The 27,400-nt window shown below is 44.9% G+C and overlaps 1 non-coding gene and 1 pseudogene across 1 annotated transcript; both read left to right on the top strand.

Annotated features, from left to right (window-relative positions):
* Window positions 1–15,725: 15,725 nt before the first annotated feature.
* Window positions 15,726–15,889, top strand: LOC125992907 (U1 spliceosomal RNA). Its single transcript, XR_007489855.1, has one exon. It is a non-coding gene; the product is annotated as a U1 spliceosomal RNA (small nuclear RNA).
* A 1,289-nt stretch (window positions 15,890–17,178) lies between these two features.
* Window positions 17,179–17,322, top strand: LOC125992920 (U5 spliceosomal RNA; annotated as a pseudogene).
* The last annotated feature ends 10,078 nt before the right edge of the window (window positions 17,323–27,400 follow it).

Here is a 27,400-nt window from a genome sequence, read left to right as displayed (position 1 = left end):
CTAACGCTCGCTGGCGCTGCTGATTGGTCTTCACGAGTGAGTGAGTGAGTGAGTGAGTGAGTGAGTGAGTGAGTGAGTGAGTGACAGACAGCATTGCTGCTATGCCATTGCCAGCCGACACACGTTATGCTAACATTGATGTTTTAATTTTGTGTTTGTTGGCTTGTAGTTGATGGTGTTAATATACCAAATGTGTTTGTGTTTGAATACAAGGTTGAAAAAACCCGTTATGCCGACATCTTTTTATTTTGGGGGGCACCATGTCAGGCGCAGAGCAGGGAGAGGACTCGAATGCAGAGTTCAATGTCCAAAAAGGCTTTTATTGTCTCCACTGACAGTCGAACAAAAAACACCTCACTAGGAGGGAAAAAAAGGAAAACCAAGGCGCCTCGAACCGAGGGAGAAAAAGGGGAAATCAAAGCGCCTCGAACCGAGGGAAATACAAAAACAAGGTAGCGATGTAACCAAGTTAACATCGGTGATCAAGTTTGCTCAAACAAGGCTTCTACGTGGAACTCGAGGGTTTCGTGATCGCTAGTGTTCTGACAAGGCAAGACGCACTGGCACTGGATACGGGGAAAGACGCGGGTTATATGGACACAGGAGGGGAACACAGGTGAAGACAGTTGGTCATTGACGCAGGTGCACACACTTGGAATCAGGGCTTCACGTGACCGGACGCACAGGGGAAGGACACACTGACTGGAACGAGAGGAAAATCACACAATAAAACAGGAAGTGATCCGGACGACACATGACAGCATAACATAACCCCCCCCCCCTAGGGCCGGATCCCAGACGGACCCGGAGCATCGGGGTGAGCCGCATAAAAGTCATCCAATAGCCCGGGATCCAGGATATAGCTACGCGGCACCCATTGCCGCTCCTCTGGCCCGTAACCCTCCCAGTCCACCAGGAATTGCCAGCCTCGGCCCTTCCGGCGCACGTCCAGCAACTTCTTAACTGTGTAGGCAGGCCCACCCCCCACCGTCCGCGGAGGTGCCGCGGGAGCCGGGTTAGGGTTAGGGTTAGGGTTTAGGGGTTAGGGTTAGGGGTTAGGGTTAGGGGTTAGGGCTAGGGTTAGGATTGGATTGTGAAGTCCAACCCCTACCAGGGACGGGGAACTGATGTCCCTCCCTAGCAGAAGAGGACAACGGTTAGGGTTAGGGTTTGGGTTTGGGTTAGGGTTAGGGTTTAGGGTTAGGGGTTAGGGTTAGGGTTAGGGGTTAGGGTTAGGTAAAGAGTTCCTCCCCCGAAGGAGAGGAACAAAGGCACGGTCCTACCATCCTGGCCCGCACCCCACAACCAGCTCCAGAGCATCCTGCCCGTTGCGGCCGCACCCGCCATGCTGGTCAGGACTAATTAGGGCTTAATAAAGATCGTTTTTGACCTTGAACACGTGTTTGTGCTTATTGTATGCTTGTTTTTGATTGCACTTTACCTATCCGGTCGCCTTTGTTATATAATTAATAAGTGAGTATTAGGTAAAGAGTTCCTCCCCCGAAGGAGAGGAACAAAGGCACGGTCCTACCATCCTGGCCCGCACCCCACAACCAGCTCCAGAGAATCCTGCCCATTGCGGCCGCACCCGCCATGCTGGCCAGGACTATTTAGGGCTTAATAAAGATCGTTTTTGACCTTGAACACGTGTTTGTGCTTATTGTATGCTTGTTTTTGATTTCACTTTACCTATCCGGTCGCCTTTGTTATATAATTAACAAGTGAGTCTCGATTTGGCATGTAAGATTGACAGCTGCGCTTGCGTTCAACTAAATATTCGTACCTCGCACCTAATTCATCGACTCCCCTATCTGGGTGGAGCGAGAGCATCTTGCTCTGTGCGGCATCCATGCGCTCTCCTATCTGGGTAGAGCGTGGGTAAATTACTATTTGTTTCCAATTGGTTTTGTACCGGCGTCATTTTGCGCTAAATTTTGTTCATCTGTGTGGCCATCGATAACGTTTCGGCATCTTTTGTGCCTTCTTCAGGTCTGGCACACAGGAATTGCATCTAAATTTAGTTTAGTTTCATCACATGGGGAGCTGCTTCCTCCTCCACGGCCGCATCGAGACTGAGAGCTCCTGCTCCGAACGGTGCTTATATACACTCCTCCAAGTGGGCGGAGCCAGCGATTTGCGCTTGTTTCTTTAGCATAGTAACTTGTTTTCTTGCAGGCACCGATTGGGCGTGGATTTGTGATCTCCGGATTAGGTAAGTATATTTTTGTTTTGGGTAAGTATTTACTTTTAACTGCTTGTTTTGCTTTTTTTTGTCCCAAATAATGCTTATTTGCAATTGTTTACATTCAAATTTGATAGGTATGCACATTTTTTTGTTTTGGGTGAGTATTGTGATTTTATTTGAAGTAAGTATTTACTTTTAACTGCCTTTTGGTCTCAAATAGTGCTTATTTGCAATTATTGTTCAAATTTGTGTTTACGTTCAAATTTTGACTTGTTTATTTTCAAATTTTAACTTGCAGGTTGACGTTTTTGTCTTATCGGGAAATGGGGTCAGGTTAGGGTTAGGGTTAGGGTTAGGGTTAGGGGTTAGGTTAGGATGGGGGATAGGTTAGGATTAGGGCTGGGATAGGACCAGTTTAGGGGACAGCACACAGACGTAACAGGAGCTCGATGGAAACCGGAAACGTGGGGGGGCGCACTGGAGGTGGCACAGGCGAGTTAGGATTAGGTAAAGAGTTCCTCCCCCGAAGGAGAGGAACAAAGGCACGGTCCAACCATCCTGGCCCGCACCCCACAACCAGCTCCAGAGCATCCTGCCCGTTGCGGCCGCACCCGCCATGCTCGCCAGGACTAATTAGGGCTTAATAAAGATCGTTTTTGACCTTGAACATGTGTTTGTGCTTATTGTATGTTTGTTTTTGATTGCACTTTACCTATCCGGTCGCCTTTGTTATATAATTAATAAGTGAGTCTCGATTTGGCATGTAAGATTGACAGCTGCGCTTGCGTTCAACTAAATATTCGTACCTCGCACCTAATTCATCGACTCCCCTATCTGGGTGGAGCGAGAGCATCTTGCTCTGTGCGGCATCCATGCGCTCTCCTATCTGGGTAGAGCGTGGGTAAATTACTATTTGTTTCCAATTGGTTTTGTACCAGCGTCATTTTGCGCTAGATTTTGTTCATCTGTGTGGCCATCGACAACGTTTCGGCATCTTTTGTGCCTTCTTCAGGTCTGGCACACAGGAATTGCATCTAAATTTAGTTTAGTTTCATCACATGGGGAGCTGCTTCCTCCTCCACGGCCGCATCGAGACTGAGAGCTCCTGCTCCGAACGGTGCTTATATACACTCCTCCAAGTGGGCGGAGCCAGCGATTTGCGCTTGTTTCTTTAGCATAGTAACTTGTTTTCTTGCAGGCACCGATTGGGCGTGGATTTGTGATCTCCGTAATAGGTAAGTATATTTTTGTTTTGGGTAAGTATTATGGTTTTAATTAAGGTAAGTATTTACTTGTAACTGCTTTTTTTGCTTTTTTGTCCCAAATAATGCTTATTTGCAATTGTTTACATTCAAATTTGATAGGTATGCACATTTTTTTGTTTTGGGTGAGTATTGTGGTTTTATTTGAGGTAAGTATTTACTTTTAACTGCTTTTGGTCTCAAATAGTGCTTATTTGCAATTATTGTTCAAATTTGTGTTTACGTTCAAATTTTGACTCGTTTATTTTCAAATTTTAACTTGCAGGTTGACGTTTTTGTCTTATCGGGAAATGGGGTCAGGTTAGGGTTAGGGTTAGGGTTACGGTGGGAGCCCCCCCTCCTAGAGGAGGGAAAGGCAAAAGCACGGTCCATCCATCCGGGATTCCAATCAGCCCCCAGCTCACGGTTCCGGCGGGCAACGCGGTGGCATCGGCCATAGTGGACCGTCGTCCAACCCTGATCCATGGCTGTGGATCCAGAATTTGCCTTTGTCATATATTTAATAAAGTTATTTTTTTTTTAAATAAAGTTTCTTTTTTGATTTATTCTGGCCAATATGCAGTGTGTGCCCTGACAACGTTTCGGCTATCTAAAGCCTTCATCAGGTCTGGCACACCTGACATCAGGTATTATATGAAAAACTATTTTTGTTTTGTAAGGTGCAACAATGTGTCTTGCTTGCAGTCCAAATTCGCACTAAAGGCCCTTTGCCTTGCGGATTCCTTTTATACCCTCAGCTCGGTTGAAGTTTTAAATCTTTTTTGTTTTTCGAAATTTCGTTTTAGAAATGTAACGTGTTTTAGCTTATATTTTCATTTTTCAATTAATTTTCATAATTAAACTAGCCTTCATATTAGGTTTGAACAAAATAATTATAATTTGGTCAACTTGGAATTGGTATTATAGAAATGTAAACATACTAATTTTGTTTTTTAATGTTTTTTAATTGTTTTTTTTCATGTTTTTTGATGTTTTTTGTTTTTCAAATAGACGTGGTCTAGGATCTCGGATTGCGGTCCAAACTACAGGTAAGTAGTACATAGGTAGGTGGATTATATATTGGGTTTTTGCAAATTTGTAATTATATTATTGAGAACATTTGGTGACTTTTGTTTATATTTTTGTTTTATTCCGTTTTGTCAATTTTTTTCTGCTTTTTTCAGGTGGGCGTGGTCCGGGGACCAGACGCGTGGTTCCAATTGGAGGTAAGTATCCAGGTAGGTATTAGATGTAAGTGGGTCTGAATAAAGTAAAACCAATTTGTCCTAATTATGTTAATTGTCCTACTTGTTGGAAGTTCTGTTCCTGGTGGGACGTAAAAAGGGACTGGGATTGGGGTAAGGGTTGGGGTTAGGGTTGGGGTTGGGTTAGGGTTAGGTTTAGGGTTGGGGGTAGGGTCAGGATTGCAGTAGGAGCCCCCCTTCCTGTTGGAAGCAGGGGCAAAAGCACGGTCCATCCGTCCGGCACACCTCCCAGCGTCCAGCCCAGGGTTCTGATTGCAGTAGGAGCCCCCCTTCCTGTTGGAAGCAGGGGCAAAAGCACGGTCCATCCGTCCGGCACACCTCCCAGCGTCCAGCCCAGGGTTCTGACGAGCAAAGCGGCGGCGTCGGCCATAGTGGACCGTGGTCCAACCTTGCTACATGGCTGGAATTCGCCTTTGTTATATATGTAATACACTTGTTTTTATCAAACAAAATTGTTTTTAATATGGTTGTTTTTAATGAAGTAGTTTTTAATAAAATTTCTTTTGTTAGATTTTGTTTGGCCAATATATAATGTATGTGTGCCTTGACAACGTTTCGGCCGCTAGGGCCTTCCTCAGGTCTGGCACACAAACAAACAAAAAATAAAATTGATGCTGAAATCTACTGTTTGTAATTGCTGCTGAGTTGTTTTCTCTTTGTTCTCTCTCCACGCACTGAGTGTCTTTTGCGCTGCGCGTCCTTTTATAGTCTCTGTTTGGTTAGAGTTTCTAATTTCAAATTTTAGTTTTTGTTTCTGACTTTTTCTTTTTTGGAAATAAAATTGGTTTTAGCCTCAATGAATGTGTTCCAATTACGATTTGATATTGTGAATTATGATTTTGAATATTTTATTGTTTTGTTTTTTGTTTTGTTTTTTATTTTTGTTTTTTATTTTTTTGTTTCTCATTTTTCTTACTACAGGTATGTAGATTATTCAGGTAAGTTTTTACGTATATATTTTTTTGATTTTTGTCTTTTCTAATTTTTTAGGTGGGCGTGGTCCGGGGACCAGAGGCGTGGTACCAATTTGAGGTAAGTATCCAAGGTAGGTATCTAAGGTAGGTATCTAAGGTAAGTGAGTCCGAATTGATTTTAATAAATTTGTCCTAATTGTGTTAATTGAGCCTGCTTTGAACACTCTGGACTCTGAAACCAGTGATCCCAGCTCAAGTCTCGGTTGGACCTCAAACCTTTGGTCACATACGGTCTGTCATGTAACATGGGAGTAGAGATGGTGCAAATGGTAGAATATGGATTGTTCACAGGAATAAATTGGCAGAGTTGAAATTCCAAATTTGTCCAAAAGATGGCGCCAGACCAAAACGTGAGACCAAAAGAGGAGCCAATAAGCTAAACATGGTAAAATAGAAATAAAAGAGTAGCACGGTGTCAGAGTGTGAGTCACGCATGGAAGCACAAATGTGATTTTTATATTTGATTTCTTTGCTTGGCTAAAAAAGTATTCTGTAACCGCTTAAAGCAATATTATTTGTCAATTCGATCAAGAGACCCGTCACTATGAGAATAGTGGCGTGACATAAATTGTTTGGAGAAGCACAAATGTGATTTTTATTTTTGATTTCTTTGCTTGGCTAAAAATGTATTCTGTAACCGCTTTAAGCAATATTATTTGTCAATTCGATCAAGAGACCCGCCACTATGAGAATAGTGGCGTGACATAAATTGTTTAGAAAAGTAGGTCAAGGGTTTGGATTTTTATTTCAGAGTTAATTGAAGCGTAACTTTAAAAAGTTATTTTCATGTAACAGAAAGAGAAGAAAAGGGGAAGTGAAAGGTTTTACCACTAGCTGTGCATTTGGTGGAAAGTACTGCGTGGTCAGGGCGGAAACAGCTGCTGAAGGCCACAGATAACCAAGCGTGGGGAAACTGGCCAGTTCCCTCTATGGGCGTGGGAAAACTGCCCAGTTCCCTCTATAGGCGTGAGAAAGCTGGCCAGTCCCTTCTATAGGCGTGGGAAAACTGGGCAGTCTTACCCTATAGGGAAAGTACAGGAGAAAAGAAAGGGGAGGGGGGGGACGGAGAGGTCTATAAAAGGTCCTGCAGGAGCAGCTTCAGGGCTTTTTCCCCCCAAAAGAGCGCTCATACGTGAAGAGGCCCGGAGGAGTTTCAAGATTTTTTTTCCAAAAGTCCCAAAGATCTTTGTGTGAGACGCAGGATCGCTGGACTGAAATTAACTTGGATTTACTCCCAAAAATTGGACTGGACAACTTTATAGGAGAAATAGGTGAAGATGACCGTTTTTATGTATTTTAGCGAGAGGGGGGAATAGTCATCGGGCCGCCGGCTTCCTCGTGGCCAGCCTGTTTCTCTAATTTGGATTTTAGAAGCAAGATCGAACTGATCACTCGACTTTGCTTCCACCAAAAATAGCACGCAGCTGGTATTTACCTCTTCCCTTTTTTATGAACTGTGTTTTGCAATCGAATTGTTCTGGGATTGAATGATTTTATTAACACGTTCACTGATACAGTGAGTGAAATTGTTCAGTTTCTGGAGTAATTGAGATTTGTAATTCTATTCCATGTTTCTACAATAAATGTGTTTTGTATATTACTTACTTCGTTGTGCGCGGATTTGTACTGAATATGCAACCGAAGGCTCAGGCCCGCTTCCCCTTTTTGACGGGCCGCGTAAAAAGGAACTCCGAACAAGTTAGAGACTTAAATAACTTCCGTAGTTATCTGAGCCACGAGTGAATTTCGATCCGTTCGAAAGTTGTTTCGTCTGAATAAATTAAAGGAAGTGTTTAAATCAGGGGCGGCTCGGTAGCGCACTGGGTAGCACGTCCGCCTCACAGTTAGGAGGGTGCGGGTTCGATTCCACCTCCGGCCCTCCCTGTGTGGAGTTTGCATGTTCTCCCCGGGCCCGCGTGGGTTTTCTCCGGGCACTCCAGTTTCCTCCCACATTCCAAAAACATGCTTGGTAGGCCGATTGAAGACTCCAAATTGTCCCTAGGTGTGAGTGTGAGTGCGATTGGTTGTCTGTCTCTGTGTGCCCTGCGATTGGCTGGCAACCAGTTCAGGGTGTCCCCCGCCTACTGCCCGATGACGGCTGGGATAGGCTCCAGCACGCCCGCGACCCCCGTGGGGACTAAGCGGTTCAGAAAATGGATGGATGGATGGATGTTTAAATCAGATTATTGGTTTTGTGTAGAACGGAAAGTTATTTAACTATTTGAAAGGCTCAGGCCCGCTTCCCCTTTTTTGACGGGCCGCGTAAAAAGTAACTCCGAGCAAGTTAGAGGATTAAATAACTTTCGTAAATATTTAACGGAAGAGTGGATTTCGTTAAAAGTAAATTCGGTTGAAAATTCATTTTTTTTTTAAATAACATAACGACGACGGTTAAAATAAATCATTGGAGTTGGTGGAGGATAAAAGTATTTTAACTGTCCGTCGGGCGCGGCCCAGTTCCTAAATTTGTCGGGCCGCGTCAAAAGTTAAATGGGACACGATCAGAAAATAGACTTGCCTTCCAAATTAATTATTGGGTAAATCTAAATAGAGCACGACATTTTTATTCGGTTTAAGAAAGTCGCTATTTTTTTTTAAAGCAATCAAGTGGGGTGAAGAACTCCGACGGTTAAGTGCTAGATCTACGTATAGGAAGTTAGAATTAATGATATAAAGTGCATTAATTTTCTTCTTAAATGCTATTATTGTCACACTTTTATTAATTCGATTCTCTTTCGAATGAAAAAGTTGGTCGGTTCGCTGCATGAGCGACCAAGTGGTACGGACCCATATCAACATTTACTTCGGCAAAACTAGTGCTTGGGTGCGCTATACAAACAAATCCCTGAGGTCTTAACAAAGACATCTAAAAAATATCCGTAACAAAATAAGAACTTCAAACACTAGCGGGGAGCCATCAATACGATACGGTCACTTCGAAGTCTTGCCTCGAATTGAGTTACTCGGCTCGAGCTTCGGGTGACTTGAGAGGGATTGGCGTCGTACAGAAATTAGATTGATTCCGGTGGAGTTTGTTAGAGATTTGCTCACTCCAACTTATTTTGCAAGAACCACACGGGAGACAAGCAAGTTCTTTTAGACACCTGCAGGTGGAGAGATCACTCGCTACAGGAATGAAATCTAAAAGTCTCCTTCCTGCAAGGGCATATTTATTAGGAGGAACAGAGTGGGGGTGAGAGTGGACAGGTTTGGTGTACCCCCGGCCTCTGATAAGATCAGAGCAGGGGGTGTTTTACACTGTTGTGGGAAACAGTACAACTTTGATTGCTTCCCCTGCAGCTGGTCAATCAAGCAGAGGAAGCAACCACTTCATCTTACTCTGCATTGTGAGGGCAAGACAAGATTGATTTAATCATTATAGTTTACATTCCAACATAATCCTACGATAAAGATAACCTGGAAAACCCTAACATCTCCCTCCTGTTTTATCATATGATTATGTCACCCCAAACAACAAAGACAAGTAAGAAAAAACATATATATATATGTATAATGAAGAAAGAAGAATAGTAAAAATAAAAACAACAAACAATGATAGCAACACTTTCCAGTGAAGATGAGGCATTACCTCAATACCCCAGATCAAACTTATTGTGTAAGCGAAAAACCTGCTGGCCAGATGTTATTAGCAGGAAAATTCTTACACGGCCCCTGTGCCACAGGCGACCAGAATGCTATCAATAAAAAATAAAAATAAAAACACAGAAACAGTACATCATTGTATCCATCACTTGCGAAGCATTTTCGATGGTTAAATCATCAAGTTTCTGTAAAACATGCCCAACAGAGCAGCATCTACGCAATCCACGTGTCATTATCGTCATCACATCCGTCATCTCTAAGAAGTTGTATATGAACTTGGGCTACAGTAGAGGACACAAACTTCGACACAGCAGACTTCAAACATGGGATAACGCAGGTCGTAAACGAGCACAACACCACCAGCACAACAAGCACAGAAGACAGCAATTTCAACAGCAGTTGCCACCAGTTGCCAGAGAATAGCCATGAAAAGAAATCAAACTGATGTGGGACCTTGTCTTTAGACATGGCCTGCTGTAAGTTCTTCAGCGAATTCATGGCGTCGTTTATGTGGGTGTCATTTTCTCCTGGTATGTATGTGCAACAGGAAGTCCCAATGATGTGGCACACACCACCTTGTGCTGCCGTCAACAAGTCCAGAACCATCCTGTTTTGCAAGACCTTCAGTCTAATAGCCTGAATCTCTCTATTTTGTCCATCGTTGACTTGCAGCGAGAGATTCACAAAGGATTGAAAACGATAGTTCAGTGTCTCGATGAAGAGCGATAGTTTCCCAACCCCAATCTGAGGGAAGAGCGCAAGGACAACTTTGTCTCTGGCAGACCACACTTTATGGTCCTCTGGAACGTTCGCACCCCAGACAGGGTCATGAGGGTCAAAGATTGCAACTGCTCTGCGTCGACGTCCAGATGAGTTGTGTGCTCCTGTCAGCAGATGATGTCGTATCCTGTAGGTGTGGTCTGTCACCCACACTGGTGCACACACTCCTGTCCAGTTGGCGGGCAGCATCGGATAAACCTTGTGACCACAAAGCCACCAGCCATTCTGTATGAAGTATGTTCCGTTCGATGGTGTAGCCATGTTGGTTGGAGAGCCCTCACCACCTGAAATGGCTCTCTTATCTTGACACTCATCGGTGATGTCCAAAGCTCCCATCCAGTTTCCTCCTGGAGGGCAGTCGTCGTTAATGCAGACGTGGGTCTTGTTACCTTGGATGTAACATTTGTAATTCACTCCAGCTGGTCTCTCTGTGTAGGCCACTTGTGGTATTGTCCGTCCTTTAACAGTCACATTGAGATTTGTCCAGAACAGCTGATCACAGGCACCGTCAGCAAGTCCAGGGCGGTAAGGGTCGGCATCTTTGACTGTGACGGCACGGTGCTGATATCCAACTCCTCCCATGGATGCCATACATTTTGCTTCAGTGACATTCATTGCTCTGGCCTCCAAGCGAACTTGCGTGGAGGAAGGGGGGAGTTTCGAACACACATAGCACGCCTCCCGTGTGTGAGCTCTCACAGTGAACCTGACATACCGGTACCAAGTGTTGGTTTCGTATGGGTTTCTGGGGTCCCATGACCAGTCTTCAAAGTTCTCATCATGTGACCATCGTTTACCACGGGCAACATTGTCATTTGGTCTGTTCAGATGAGTCAATAGACCATAGCACGCTCCAACCACAACGCAGCAGAGGATCCATCTGGCATATGGAGCCCCGTTGCTACTAGGATGGCAGAGACACCGGGACATCCCCTCGCCTAGCGGAGTGGGGATCGATGAATTCTTCACCAACATTGAGACGCCTCACCCTAAACGATGGGGCCCCTTTGTAGTCAGCCTTCCCCACCACTCCGAATTAGGGGTCCAGCACTCTCTGCAACTTGCAGTGGCTGTGGTGAATCCAGCTGGGCCGTTGAGAAATTTTTACCGCCGTGGGAGTAGCAAGCAAAACTTGGAACGGTCCCTCCCACCGCGGGCTGGCCCAGTTCTTTCTTTTGATGACCTTGATGTAGACCCAGTCTCCTGGATTGATGGGGTTGTCGACCTGTGAGGAGGAAAGATCAGGCGGCAGTAAATTTGTCTTTGACACAGTTTGAGCGTCCTGATCATATAATCTGCCAAGGACTGCTCTTCATCTGTTGTTTGCAACTCTCGTAGTTCTTATCGTTCGTATGTTCCTGTTAGCCTGCAATTGTCCAAATCAAAAATGTTTTCTTTTGACTGTCTTTCTTTTGAACCTCTAAATCTCTCGTGTTGCTAACCTATCTACACCAGAATAAAAAAAATTACCACAGTATAACACCAAATGTATTCGAAAATTCATTGTCATAAAGTGTTGTATTATTACTATCTTCCACTATCTGTCCTACTCACTCCCTCCTTTTGAGGCTTGGCAACGCCCATACCTCACACCTTGACAATCTTTTTGGGAGAATGCGTTCTTTACTACATACGATTCCATCATCATTTAATTTGACTTTCTGTCCAAAACGCTTCTCAATTTCCCAGTTCACACATCTTCTACATGTGTTACTGGTTCTCCAGTTTTTTTTTCTGTAGTTAATTATCAATCCAAAAGCTACGTGTTTCTTTCTAACATTCAACCTGCTCAAAATCACTCTTTCATCAAAGTCGCTCTACTAATTTTCCATAGTAGTCGCCAACGACTTCAACCATTCAACCTGTAATTTCTTTTCATTCAGTCTATCATTCATCAATGTTCATTTGCATCTCACACACAGTCTCCAAAAAGGAGTCTTTCTATCACATTGGTCCCAATTCATCCAAGCTCACCACACAACATTCATATATCATTTTCAACTCAGGTTTCCTGGTAGAACAATCCACCAATTCAAAAAAAAAATAACTAAAACAAACAATTGGCAAATTAATCTGAATTTTTTCTTTGTTTTTAAATTTGAAGAACTCAATCTCTCAGATTTAGCTTGCATTTAGAATTTTGTATAATCTTATAACACAACCAATCAATTATTCCTATTAAATGTAGCATTGCAAAATCTTAAATTCACAATTTAGCTTCTTCCAATTCCTGAAAGCATGTTCTGTCATTTTTATTTTCTTCGAATTTCTCATGTGGGCTCGACACTTAACATGCACTAGTGTGGATTAGTTTCTGCTTGCAAAGAGATTTCTCTCTTTTTCCTCTCATTTTTATCTTTCAAAATAATTTCTGTTCTGCGGTGCAAATTGGATAGACCACAGTCTAGCAAATTTTTTTTTATACTAAAACTTTAGCCAATGTTCATCATTTTAACATATACACACACACATGCAGAGCTCTCGCACGCAAAAGGTAGTTCCCAGCACCAATGATTCGTCACAGGCTGGCCATTTCCTGTGGTCGATCATGAGCTGGTCCCTCCCATGCACACGAGGACAGCACATTCTTATTTTATTTATTTATCTTCTAGAAGCAAGTTGCATTTCTTTACCACTTGATTTCCCAACTTCCTTTCTACTCCATACTTTTTCTTCCACTTCGGCATATATTGCATACAATTAAGAAATCTACTCGCCATGTACTTCTCATCTCCGTCAAGAGGTAGAGATTTACCGTTTTTATTTCCCATCTTAATTCTAGTACTTTTAGGTTTTACAATCTCTTTGTCTCAAAAAATATTATTATTATTATTATTACTATTATTACTTATTTATTTCTTTGAGGATCCTCAATGCAGGTTTAAATTGACCTTTCAACAAATTACTAGCCTGTATTATTGCCGTGGATCAATGCTAGAACTGCTATTTAGTCAATTTATCCTACCAGCCACACTCTCAATTACACAAACTCCAGCGCTTTGTATTTTTCTCATGGCTCGGACAAACCAAAGCCGTATCTCATAGCTCGGACAAACCAAAGCCGAATCTCATAGCTCGGACAAACCAAAGCCGAATCTCATAGCTCGGACAAACCAAAGCCGAATCTTATAGCTCGGACAAACCAAAGCCGTATCTCATAGCTCGGACAAACCAAAGCCGTATCTCATAGCTCGGACAAACCAAAGCCGAATCTCACGTGCACCTGTGGTTTTTTTTTTTTTTTTTATACGCGTTTCACAACAACACAATCACACAACTTCAGGCCTTTAACTTACTTGTCCCCTGGTTCGTTGCACTGCCGGGTCCCGTCAATCCACCTCTGTCAGACGAAGGCAGACCTAAGATGCTGGCCCAGCGAAGAATTTCCTTCCCAGGTCTTTCTTTACCAGGTCCGGCTAATGGACGCTGGCCCGTCGACGGTGTACAGCGCGTCGTCCTCCGTCAGCCAGATGATGGGTATGAGGGATCCCGGGTTTCGGCACCAAAACGTTAGAGATTTGCTCACTCCAACTTATTTTGCAAGAACCACACGGGAGACAAGCAAGTTCTTTTAGACACCTGCAGGTGGAGAGATCACTCGCTACAGGAATGAAATCTAAAAGTCTCCTTCCTGCAAGGGCATATTTATTAGGAGGAACAGAGTGGGGGTGAGAGTGGACAGGTTTGGTGTACCCCCGGCCTCTGATAAGATCAGAGCAGGGGGTGTTTTACACTGTTGTGGGAAACAGAACAACTTTGATTGCTTCCCCTGCAGCTGGTCAATCAAGCAGAGGAAGCAACCACTTCATCTTACTCTGCATTGTGAGGGCAAGACAAGATTGATTTAATCATTATAGTTTACATTCCAACATAATCCTACGATAAAGATAACCTGGAAAACCCTAACAGAGTTAATTTAACTCGGGTGGTTAGATTACGGACGAATCTCCGAACCCGGCTAAAACAAACCCGTTACCGGGAAGCCGGGGGCACCTTAATGCAAGAGGTGCGTTTGACAGGTCATATGCAAAAGTTTCATTCATATGTAAAATAAATTTCAAGATTTTCCTTTATAAATCATTGGCTGTTCAGATCAGCAATATCAGTTAAACATATCATATAGCGGACAGAGACAAAGATAATTGAAAAGTGAAATGAAGTTCATGGGAGTTACAGATTTGTCAAGAAGAATGGTCCAATATACCTTCAACCAGAATCCACACTCTCATTGGAAGCTTTAGGAAGTATCGCGAGCAGTGGTTCTTAACCTTGTTGGCGGTACCAAACCCCACCAGTTTCATATCAAAGTCAAAGTCAAAGTCAGCTTTATTGTCAATTTCTCCACATGCCAAAGACACACAAAGAAACCGAAATTTCGTTCCCCCCTATCCCACGGTGACAAGACATGGCCCACAACAGACAAACAAGTGAACAAGTATAACAAAAGCGTGCTGAATAAATAATGAATAAATAACAACAAATAAATAAATAAAAAAGAGGAGCAAAAAAAAAAAAAAAAGGAGCAAGTGCGCGTACAGCAGACATTCCAGAAAATAGCGCAACAGTGCCGCACGCTACGCAGAAGGGGGTAGCGAGTTCAGGGCCCTAACAGCCTGGAGTAAGAAGCTGTTGGCGAGTCTGGTGGTGCGGGAGCGCAGGCAGAACGTCAAACAAAGAGTGAGCCGGGTGACTCACATCTCTCGCAATCGAGGTTGCCTTGCGGGTGAGATGGGAGGTGTAAATGTCCTTCAGGGAGGGGAGCGAAGCACCAATAATCTTACCAGCCGTATTCACTATGCGCTGCAGGGCCTTCAAGTTCTGTTCAGTGCAGTTACCACCCCAGATAGCGATGCAACTGGTGAGGACGCTCTCAATGGTGCCACGGTAGAATGTAGACACGACTGCCTGAGGAGCACATGCACGCCTGAGCAAGTACAGGCGGCGCTGAGCTTTCTTTTCCAGTGACGAGGTGTTTGCGGACCAGGAGAGGTCCTCACTGATGTGCACCCCCAGGAACTTGGTGCAGCTCACCCTCTCCACCACAGCACCGTCGATGATCAGCGGCAGGCGGCGCTGAGCTTTCTTTTCCAGTGACGAGGTGTTTGCGGACCAGGAGAGGTCCTCACTGAACATGCCTGGAAGTCGATGCCGGTGCTTGGGGCCGTGTGGCGGTGAACTATTTATGTTATAGTTATTTAATATATTTGTCATTTTCAAAACTTGTTCAGAAAAAAAATATATTATTCAGTGGTAATGTTGGACGTTTTCAATAAATACAAATTCATACAGTTTTAGGGTTCTCAGGTTAAAAGAGGCAATGCATGATAGGCATGTTTTTGCCGATATATTATTTTTACTTTATTTTTTATGGTTTGTTATGGTTGCTGCCATCACCACTAGATGGCGACGAAGACAAAGGAGGTGAACAAAGGCGTGGGGGTAGGGGCAATGAAGGGTAGAAAAAGAAGCAAAGCATGGTGATAGTGTCTCTTAATCTATGTTTTACTTAATTTATAATGCTTTGGTTTTGTAATGACCAAAGGTACTTTTTAAACAGTTCTACGAATCCTGTTTCATCCACTGAGTGTGTATGTGTGCCACACGTTTTTAGCAATTAAGCCCGTGACTGAAGATGGCGTGTGCGGTAAAGACGTCGGCCCGGCAACTTGTACAGTTCATACCTACCTGGAAGGGGAGACACCATGATCAAGAAGGTGGTTCACCCAAAGTGAGGCTCAGCCATTGCACTCTGGTTGTGCTGACCTCTGCAAATTCCCCTACTGTGGGAATCTCAACTGCATTATTTCTGGTAGTGGGGGACTGTGTTCGCGCTCTCCTCTGGTCTTTCTGATGAAAACAAAAATTAAGCGCAGTAGTACGCACATGGAGTTGAAGTCTGCGATGCTGTGACACACTGAACGCTTTTGATTATGTAATTAACTGTACTCTGGAACTGTGTGTCAGGGTTTTCCAGATTATCCTTATCGTATGATTATGTTGGAATGCAGCCTGTAATAAATAACGTAGCTAGATTAGCTTTATGCTTATGTTGGAATGCAACCTGTGATAAATAACCTAGCTTGTCCCATCCTACACAAAGTCGTAAAACACCCTTTGCTATGTTTTGACTAGTGGTCAAGGGCTTTCTCTATTCAGTCCACTCTTACCCCCACCCTGTTTCTCTTAATAAAAATGCTCTTGCAGGAGCCGTGAGTCAGACCTCCATTCGAACATCGCTGTACGCACAGCGACAAATGGACTCTCCACCTGCAGGTGTCTAAAAGGACTTACTCGTCTCCCGTGTGGTTCTTGCAAAATAAGTTGGAGTGAGCGAATCTCTAACACTGTGCATTTGCTCGCTAAACTGTATTCACCAAATTAGTAAATGCAAAATAATATGTAATTACCACATTCCTGACTCGTCATATGATATGAACGTGTCAAAACCTTTTTGTCGGCTGTAGGTCTGTCTTTTTAAGAATTCGCCGGATTGTTTTTCCTCATACATCACAAGTATGGATTTCTAGAGAACAACTTTTACTTTCTAAAGTAAAATGACAGAAATATTTTCAAATGTCAAATATCAAACGCCACCAACGCAGTGGAGGTAAATTACACTCCAAACCATGCCAGCAACGTCAAAAGCCTCAATTATTTGCGACACAAGCGAGACATAGAGCATTTCTGAAGTTTGAAAAACCATTTGAGAAATTACGATCGTATTTTGTTTCCTGATTTGTGTTGAATAAAGTTATGAAATTACAAATTTTCAAATAAAACACAGGGATGGGATCATTTCCCGTTCTCTCAGACCAAAAGTACACGTACCAAGACATACAACTGTTTTTACCTTCAATAATCAAAATAGACGCCCAATATAATTGAAAGAACGAGCGCCGTCAGTGTTCGATCAGATACCTACAATCCTGTGCGCCAACAATGTTTAAAGTAAGTGAGACATTAATGAACACAAAATACTCGTTTAAACATTCTATTTTGCTTGAGTCCTTGTAAGTATAGTAAATCCATCAACTTCTATTGTTTGTATCTTGCTGCAATTTGAGTGCGAGACCGCCTGTGAATTTAGTGAGACCAGCAGTGGGATGTCCCGTTTTGACTCAGATTTTCAGATACTCGTTCCTCTTCAGATCGAATAAATCTTTCGCCTTTTACTAAAGATTTCTGTGGAGAGGAACAATAAGAGTATATCATTTCCGTGGAGAGGAACAATAAGAGTATATCTCAATTTGTTGATGCTCTGTGAAAGCAGAGCATTCTTTCTCTTTTTGCAACGGATAGCCGCCTATATCATACTCCGTGCAACAATCATACGTTCGCATAATTCATACCGGCACATATGTGAACATGTTCACATAAACAGAGAAATTATGCCGAGAATTATGGAGACAGCTTCCTGGACCTAGTCTACTCGGCGCAAAAGGGAGCTTTCAAAGCCACCCCCCTCCCCCATCTGGGGCTTTCTGACCATCTCACCGTTTTGCTTTTGCCCGCATACAGACAATTGGTAAAGGCATTCAGGCCGGTTCGGAGGCGGGTTCGGGTGTGGCCTGAGGGTGCCTCCAATGCACTTCGTGACTGCTTCGACACCACTGACTGGGACTTGTTTAAGCAGGCAGCCACCTACAACGATTGGACGGACATAGAGGAGTATACTGACTCTGTTACCTCTTACATCACGAAGTGCATCGATGATGTGACTTGCTCGAAATCCGTTGTCACTCGCGCGAACTGGAAGCCGTGGCTGACGGGGGCTGTCCTCAGACTGTTGAGGGCCAGGGACAAGGCTTTCAGAGCGGGGGACGAGGCTGGCTTGAGGACAGCGAGGGCCGACCTGTCCCGAGGCATCAAAGAAGCGAAGAAGGCGTTCTCGTGCAAGGTCTCCACCCACTTCAAGGACAGCAAGGACGCACGTAGCCTTTGGCGGGGCATTCAGACCATCACGGACTACAAGCCCGCGCCGAGGAGCTGTGAGGGCGACGTCCGTCTGCTGAACGATCTGAACCGCTTCTTTGCTCGCTTCGACGCCCAGAACAGCACTTGCCCGCTGAAGACCACTCCCCCCCCACACAAGCAGCCTCTGCGCCTCTCTGCCGACAGTGTGAGGAGGGCGCTTGCCGCTATTGATACCCGTAAGGCGGCGGGCCCTGACAACATCCCGGGTCGAGCGCTGAAGGACTGCGCTGGGGAGCTGTCGGGTGTCTTCACGGACATCTTTCACGTTTCCCTGCAGCAGCCCATCGTCCCTTCGTGTTTCAAGGCTGCCACCATCGTTCCTGTGCCGAAGAAACCTGCACCGTCCTGCTTCAATGACTACCGCCCCGTGGCACTGACGCCCATCATCATGAAGTGCTTTGAGCGGCTTGTCATGGAGCACATCAAGTCCGTTCTTCCCCCCACCATTGACCCTTTCCAGTTTGCGTACCGTGCCAAGCGGTCCTCTGAGGATGCCATCTGCTCTGCTCTCCACTCGGCCCTCACCCACCTGGAGAGAAAGGACTCATATGTGAGGTTGCTGTTTGTGGACTTCAGCTCTGCCTTCAACACCATTGTGCCGCAGCGACTCATCTGCAAACTCGACGAGCTGGGCCTCAGTACCTCCCTCTGCAACTGCTACTGGACTTCCTCTGTCAGAGGCCTCAGGTGGTGCGTGTTGGCGACAAAATCTCCGCCAGCATCACGCTGAGCACGGGGGCCCCCCAGGGCTGCGTGCTCAGTCCATTGCTCTTCACCCTGCTGACGCATGACTGCACTGCGACCTACAGCGACAACCGCATAGTGAAGTTTGCTGACGACACGACTCTGGTGGGTCTCATCACGAAGGGCGACGAGACTCGGTACAGGTCGGAAGTTGACCTTCTGACCACGTGGTGCAGGGACAACAACCTCCTGCTGAACGTCAATAAGACCAAGGAAATGATTGTTGACTTCCGGAAGGGTCACACAACACACCTGCCGCTGATCATCGACGGTGCTGTGGTGGAGAGGGTGAGCTGCACCAAGTTCCTGGGGGTGCACATAAGTGAGGACCTCTCCTGGTCCGAAAACACCTCGTCACTGGCAAAGAAAGCTCAGCGCCGCTTGTACTTCCTGCGGAAGCTCAGGCGTGCATGTGCTCCTCAGGCAGTCCTGTCTACATTTTACCGTGGCACTATTGAGAGCGTCATCACCAGTTTCATCGCTGTCTGGGGTGGTAACTGCACTGAACAGAACTTGAAGGCCCTGCAGCGCATAGTGAATACGGCTGGTAAGATTATTGGTGCTTCGCTCCCCTCCCTGAAGGACATTTACACCTCCCATCTCACCCGCAAGGCAACCTCGATTGCGAGAGATGTGAGTCACCCGGCTCACTCTTTGTTTGACGTTCTGCCTGCGCTCCCGCACCACCAGACTCGCCAACAGCTTCTTTCTCCAGGCTGTTAGGGCCCTGAACTCGCGGCACTGTTGCGCTATTTTCTGGAATGTCTGCTGTACGCGCACTTGCTCCTTTTTTTTTTTTTGCTCCTCTTATTTATTTATTTATTTGTTGTCATTTATTCATTATTTATTCAGCACGCTTTTGTTATACTTGTTCACTTGTTTGTCTGTTGTGGGCCATGTCTTGTCACCGTGGGATAGGGGGGAACGAAATTTCGGTTTCTTTGTGTGTCTTTGGCATGTGGAGAAATTGACAATAAAGCTGACTTTGACTTTGACTTTGATATGAAACTGGTGGGGTTTGGTACCGCCAACAAGGTTAAGAACCACTGCTCGAGATACTTCCTAAAGCTTCCAATGAGAGTGTGGATTCTGGTTGAAGGTATATTGGACCATTCTTCTTGACAAATCTGTAACTCCCATGAACTTCATTTCACTTTTCAATTATCTTTGTCTCTGTCCGCTATATGATATGTTTAACTGATATTGCTGATCTGAACAGCCAATGATTTATAAAGGAAAATCTTGAAATTTATTTTACATACGAATGAAACTTTTGCATATGACCGTATGTGACCAAAGGTTTGAGGTCCAACCGAGACTTGAGCTGGGATCACTGGTTTCAGAGTCCAGAGTGTTCAAAGCAGGCTCAATTAACACAATTAGGACAAATTTATTAAAATCAATTCGGACTCACTTACCTACCTTAGATACCTACCTTGGATACTTACCTCAAATTGGTACCACGCCTCTGGTCCCCGGACCACGCCCACCTAAAAAATTAGAAAAGACAAAAATCAAAAAAATATATACGTAAATACTTACCTGAATAATCCATATACCTGTAGTAAGAAAAATGAGAAACAAAAAATTAAAAAACAAAAATAAAAAACAAAACAAAAAACAAAACAATAAAATATTCAAAATCATAATTCACAATATCAAATCGTAATTGGAACACATTCATTGAGGCTAAAACCAATTTTATTTCCAAAAAAGAAAAAGTCAGAAACAAAAACTAAAATTTGAAATTAGAAACTCTAACCAAACAGAGACTATAAAAGGATGCGCAGCGCAAAAGACGCTCAGTGCGTGGAGAGAGAACAAAGAGAAAACAACTCAGCAGCAATTACAAACAGTAGATTTCAGCATCAATTTTATTTTTTGTTTGTTTGTGTGCCAGACCTGAGGAAGGCCCTAGCGGCCGAAACGTTGTCAAGGCACGCATACATTATATATTGGCCAAACAAAATCTAACAAAAGAAATTTTATTAAAAACTACTTCATTAAAAACAACCATATTAAAAACAATTTTGTTTGATAAAAACAAGTTTATTACATATATAACAAAGGCGAATTCCAGCCATGTAGCAAGGTTGGACCACGGTCCACTATGGCCGACGCCGCCGCTTTGCTCGTCAGAACCCTGGGCTGGACGCTGGGAGGTGTTCCGGACGGATGGACCGTGCTTTTGCCCCTGCTTCCAACAGGAAGGGGGGCTCCTACTGCAATCAGAACCCTGGGCTGGACGCTGGGAGGTGTGCCGGACGGATGGACCGTGCTTTTGCCCCTGCTTCCAACAGGAAGGGGGGCTCCTACTGCAATCCTGACCCTACCCCCAACCCTAAACCTAAACCTAACCCTAACCCCAACCCCAACCCTAACCCCAACCCTTACCCCAATCCCAGTCCCTTTTTACGTCCCACCAGGAACAGAACTTCCAACAAGTAGGACAATTAACATAATTAGGACAAATTGGTTTTACTTTATTCAGACCCACTTACATCTAATACCTACCTGGATACTTACCTCCAATTGGAACCACGCGTCTGGTCCTCGGACCACGCCCACCTGAAAAAAGCAGAAAAAAATTGACAAAACGGAATAAACCAAAAATATAAACAAAAGTCACCAAATGTTCTCAATAATATAATTACAAATTTGCAAAAACCCAATATATAATCCACCTACCTATGTACTACTTACCTGTAGTTTGGACCGCAATCCGAGATCCTAGACCACGTCTATTTGAAAAACAAAAAACATCAAAAAACATGAAAAAAAACAATTAAAAAACATTAAAAAACAAAATTAGTATGTTTACATTTCTATAATACCAATTCCAAGTTGACCAAATTATAATTATTTTGTTCAAACCTAATATGAAGGCTAGTTTAATTATGAAAATTAATTGAAAAATGAAAATATAAGCTAAAACACGTTACATTTCTAAAACGAAATTTCGAAAAACAAAAAAGATTTAAAACTTCAACCGAGCTGAGGGTATAAAAGGAATCCGCAAGGCAAAGGGCCTTTAGTGCGAATTTGGACTGCAAGCAAGACACATTGTTGCACCTTACAAAACAAAAATAGTTTTTCATATAATACCTGATGTCAGGTGTGCCAGACCTGATGAAGGCTTTAGATAGCCGAAACGTTGTCAGGGCACACATTGCATATTGGCCAGAATAAATCAAAAAAGAAACTTTATTTAAAAAAAAAATAACTTTATTAAATATATGACAAAGGCAAATTCTGGATCCACAGCCATGGATCAGGGTTGGACGACGGTCCACTATGGCCGACGCCACCGCGTTGCCCGCCGGAACCGTGAGCTGGGGGCTGATTGGAATCCCGGATGGATGGACCGTGCTTTTGCCTTTCCCTCCTCTAGGAGGGGGGGCTCCCACCGTAACCCTAACCCTAACCCTAACCCTAACCTGACCCCATTTCCCGATAAGACAAAAACGTCAACCTGCAAGTTAAAATTTGAAAATAAACGAGTCAAAATTTGAACGTAAACACAAATTTGAACAATAATTGCAAATAAGCACTATTTGAGACCAAAAGCAGTTAAAAGTAAATACTTACCTCAAATAAAACCACAATACTCACCCAAAACAAAAAAATGTGCATACCTATCAAATTTGAATGTAAACAATTGCAAATAAGCATTATTTGGGACAAAAAAGCAAAAAAAGCAGTTAAAAGTAAATACTTACCTTAATTAAAACCATAATACTTACCCAAAACAAAAATATACTTACCTATTACGGAGATCACAAATCCACGCCCAATCGGTGCCTGCAAGAAAACAAGTTACTATGCTAAAGAAACAAGCGCAAATCGCTGGCTCCGCCCACTTGGAGGAGTGTATATAAGCACCGTTCGGAGCAGGAGCTCTCAGTCTCGATGCGGCCGTGGAGGAGGAAGCAGCTCCCCATGTGATGAAACTAAACTAAATTTAGATGCAATTCCTGTGTGCCAGACCTGAAGAAGGCACAAAAGATGCCGAAACGTTGTCGATGGCCACACAGATGAACAAAATTTAGCGCAAAATGACGCTGGTACAAAACCAATTGGAAACAAATAGTAATTTACCCACGCTCTACCCAGATAGGAGAGCGCATGGATGCCGCACAGACCAAGATGCTCTCGCTCCACCCAGATAGGGGAGTCGATGAATTAGGTACGAGGTACGAATATTTAGTTGAACGCAAGCGCAGCTGTCAATCTTACATGCCAAATCGAGACTCACTTATTAATTATATAACAAAGGCGACCGGATAGGTAAAGTGCAATCAAAAACAAACATACAATAAGCACAAACACGTGTTCAAGGTCAAAAACGATCTTTATTAAGCCCTAATTAGTCCTGGCCAGCATGGCGGGCGCGGCTGCAAGGGGCAGGATGCTCTGGAGCTGGTTGTGGGGTGCGGGCCAGGATGGTAGGACCGTGCCTTTGTTCTTCTCCTTCGGGGGAGGAACTCTTTACCTAATCCTAACTCGCCTGTGCCACCTCCAGTGCGCCACCCCCCACGTTTCCGGTTTCCATCGAGCTCCTGTTACGTCTGTGTGCTGTCCCCTAAACTGGTCCTATCCCAGCCCTAATCCTAACCTACCCCCCATCCTAACCTAACCCCTAACCCTAACCCTAACCTTAACCCTAACCCTAACCTGACCCCATTTCCCGATAAGAAAAAAACGTCAACCTGCGGGTTAAAATTTGAAAATAAACAAGTCAAAATTTGAACGCAAACACAAATTTGAACAATAAATGCAAATAAGCACTATTTGAGACCAAAAGGCAGTTAAAAGTAAATACTTACCTCAAATAAAACCACAATACTCACCCAAAACAAAAAAATGTGCATACCTATCAAATTTGAATGTAAACAATTGCAAATAAGCATTATTTGGGACAAAAAAAGCAAAAAAAAACAGTTAAAAGTAAATACTTATCTTAATTAAAACCATAATACTTACCCAAAACAAAAATATACTTACCTATTCCAGAGATCACAAATCCACGCCCAATCGGTGCCTGCAAGAAAACAAGTTACTATGCTAAAGAAACAAGCGCAAATCGCTGGCTCCGCCCACTTGGAGGAGTGTATATAAACACCGTTCGGAGCAGGAGCTCTCAGTCTCGATGCGGCCGTGGAGGAGGAAACAGCTCCCCATGTGATGAAACTAAACTAAATTGAGATGCAATTCCTGTGTGCCAGACCTGAAGAAGGCACAAAAGATGCCGAAACGTTGTCGATGGCCACACAGATGAACAAAATTTAGCGCAAAATGACGCCGGTACAAACCAATTGGAAACAAATAGTAATTTACCCACGCTCTACCCAGATAGGAGAGCGCATGGATGCCGCACAGAGCAAGATGCTCTCGCTCCACCCAGATAGGGGAGTCGATGAATTAGGTGCGAGGTTCGAATATTTAGTTGAACGCAAGCGCAGCTGTCAATCTTACATGCCAAATCGAGACTCACTTATTAATTATATAACAAAGGCGACCGGATAGGTAAAGTGCAATCAAAAACAAACATACAATAAGCACAAATACGTTTTCAAGGTCAAAAACGATCTTTATTAAGCCCTAATTAGTCCTGGCCAGCATGGCGGGCGCGGCCGCAACGGGCAGGATGCTCTGGAGCTGGTTGTGGGGTGCGGGCCAGGATGGTAGGACCGTGCCTTTGTTCCTCTCCTTCGGGGGAGGAACTCTTTACCTAATCCTAACTCGCCTGTGCCACCTCCAGTGCGCCCCCCCCCCACGTTTCTGGTTTCCATCGAGCTCCTGTTACGTCTGTGTGCTGTCCCCTAAACTGGTCCTATACCAGCCCTAATCCTAACCGATCCCCCATCCTAACCTAACCCCTAACCCTAACCCTAACACTAACCTGACCCCATTTCCCGATAAGACAAAAACGTCAGCCTGCAAGTTAAAATTTGAAAATAAATAAGTCAAAATTTGAACGTAAACACACATTTGAACAATAATTGCAAATAAGCACTATTTGAGACCAAAAGGCAGTTAAAAGTAAATACTTACCGCAAATAAAACAACAATACTCACCCAAAACAAAAAAAAAATGTGCATACCTATCAAATTTGAATGTAAACAATTGCAAATGAGCATTATTTGGGACAAAAAAAGCAAAAGAAGCAGTTAAAAGTAAATACTTACCTTAATTAAAACCATAATACTTACCCAAAACAAAAATATACTTACCTATTCCGGAGATCACAAATCCACGCCCAATCGGTGCCTGTAAGAAACCAAGTTACTATGCTAAAGAAACAAGCGCAAATCGCTGGCTCCGCCCACTTGGAGGAGTGTATATAAACACCGTTCGGAGCAGGAGCTCTCAGTCTCGATGCGGCCGTGGAGGAGGAAGCAGCTCCCCATGTGATGAAACTAAACTAAATTTAGATGCAATTCCTGTGTGCCAGACCTGAAGAAGGCACAAAAGATTCCGTAACGTTGTCGATGGCCACACAGATGAACAAAATTTAGCGCAAAATGACGCCGGTACAAAACCAATTGGAAACAAATAGTAATTTACCCACGCTCGACCCAGATAGGAGAGCGCATGGATGCCGCACAGAGCAAGATGCTCTCGCTCCATCCAGATAGGGGAGTCGATGAATTAGGTGCGAGGTACGAATATTTAGTTAAACGCAAGCGCAGCTGACAATCTTACATGCCAAATCGAGACTCACTTAATAATTATATAACAAAGGCGACCAGATAGGTAAAGTGCAATCAAAAACAAACATATAATAAGCACAAACACGTGTTCAAGGTCAAAAACGATCTTTATTAAGCCCTAATTAGTCCTGGCCAGCATGGCGGGCGCGGCCGCAATGGGTAGGATGCTCTGGAGCTGGTTGTGGGGTGCGGGCCAGGATGGTAGGACCGTGCCTTTGTTCCTCTCCTTCGGGGGAGGAACTCTTTCAAGATGGCGGCGCGTGCACACGCAGCGGCCACTCTCTGTCCCGTCGGTACGGTGATTTGTTCGTCTAATGAGTGTTCGTCCGACAGTCTTGTGTGTTCGTCTCGTCCGTGCTACAAGTACAGCAGGCAGGTTCTGCTTGACATCGGCAGAAGTGGGTTTTGCGGCGTTCTGGACTTTGAAGCGTCGACATTAAAGGCGCTCGGACTGCTACGTCCTGAAACGTCGCCGACCTCACCCGCTATTCCTCCCCCGGTTGGGAGCCGTCGGAAACGGTGTGCGAGGAGGCAGAAGAGGGGCAAGCGCGGAGGCGTCCGGGCCAGGCTGGCGGCCAACCCAGCGCGACCGGCGGTGCCCTCCATTCTTCTGGCGAATGTTCGATCGCTGGACAACAAAATGGATTACGTTCGCCTGCTGAGGTCTACGAACCGGACGGTGCGGAACTGCTGTGTGCTCGTGTTCACCGAGACCTGGTTGAGTGACAACATTCCGGACTCTGCAGTGCACCTGGAGCGGCTAGCGTGCTATCGGGCGGACCGTGCCATTGTACGCGTGGAGGTGGAATATGCGTCTACATCCGAGAAGAATGGTGCCGGGACTCTGTGGTGGTATGTAAGCACTGCTCGCCGCTTGTGGAGTTTGTGATCATTAAGTGCCGTCCTTTTTATCTGCCGAGGGAATTTACCGCGATTCTGCTAGTCGCGGTATACATCCCGCCTTCCAACATCGAAGGAGACAGGATCGCGGCGCTTGGTGAACTGTACCAGGCTGTCAGTGAACAGCAAACAGCGCACCCTGACGGTTTCACCATCTTCGCTGGAGACTTCAATCATGCCAACCTGAAGTCTGTTTTCCCGAGGCTTCACCAGCATGTTCCTTTTCCGACACGTGGCGACAGCTTCCTGGACCTAGTCTACTCGGCGCAAAAGGGAGCTTTCAAAGCCACCCCCCTCCCCCATCTGGGGCTTTCTGACCATCTCACCGTTTTGCTTTTGCCCGCATACAGACAAATTGGTAAAGGCATCCAGGCCGGTTCGGAGGCAGGTTCGAGTGTGGCCTGAGGGTGCCTCCGATGCACTTCGTGACTGCTTCGACACCACTGACTGGGACTTGTTTAAGCAGGCAGCCACCTACAACGATTGGACGGACATAGAGGAGTATACTGACTCTGTTACCTCTTACATCACGAAGTGCATCGATGATGTGACTTGCTCGAAATCCGTCGTCACTCGCGCGAACTGGAAGCCGTGGCTGACGGGGGCTGTCCTCAGACTGTTGAGGGCCAGAGACAAGGCTTTCAGAGCGGGGGATGAGGCTGGCTTGAGGACAGCGAGGGCCGACCTGTCCCGAGGCATCAAAGAAGCGAAGAAGGCGTTCTTGTGCAAGGTCTCCACCCACTTCAAGGACAGCAAGGACTCACGTAGCCTTTGGCGGGGCATTCAGACCATCACGGACTACAAGCCCGCGCCGAGGAGCTGTGAGGGCGACGTCCGTCTGCTGAACGATCTGAACCGCTTCTTTGCTCGCTTCGACGCCCAGAACAGCACTTGCCCGCTGAAGACCACTCCCCCCCCACACGAGCAGCCCCTGCGCCTCTCTGCCGACGGTGTGAGGAGGGTGCTTGCCGCTATTGACACTCGTAAGGCGGCGGGCCCTGACAACATCCCGGGTCGAGC

This window comes from Syngnathus scovelli, unplaced genomic scaffold, assembly GCF_024217435.2.
Source record: "Syngnathus scovelli strain Florida unplaced genomic scaffold, RoL_Ssco_1.2 HiC_scaffold_24, whole genome shotgun sequence".
Taxonomy (NCBI): Eukaryota; Metazoa; Chordata; class Actinopteri; order Syngnathiformes; family Syngnathidae; genus Syngnathus; species Syngnathus scovelli.
This window is presented reverse-complemented; position numbering and strand designations above follow the sequence as displayed.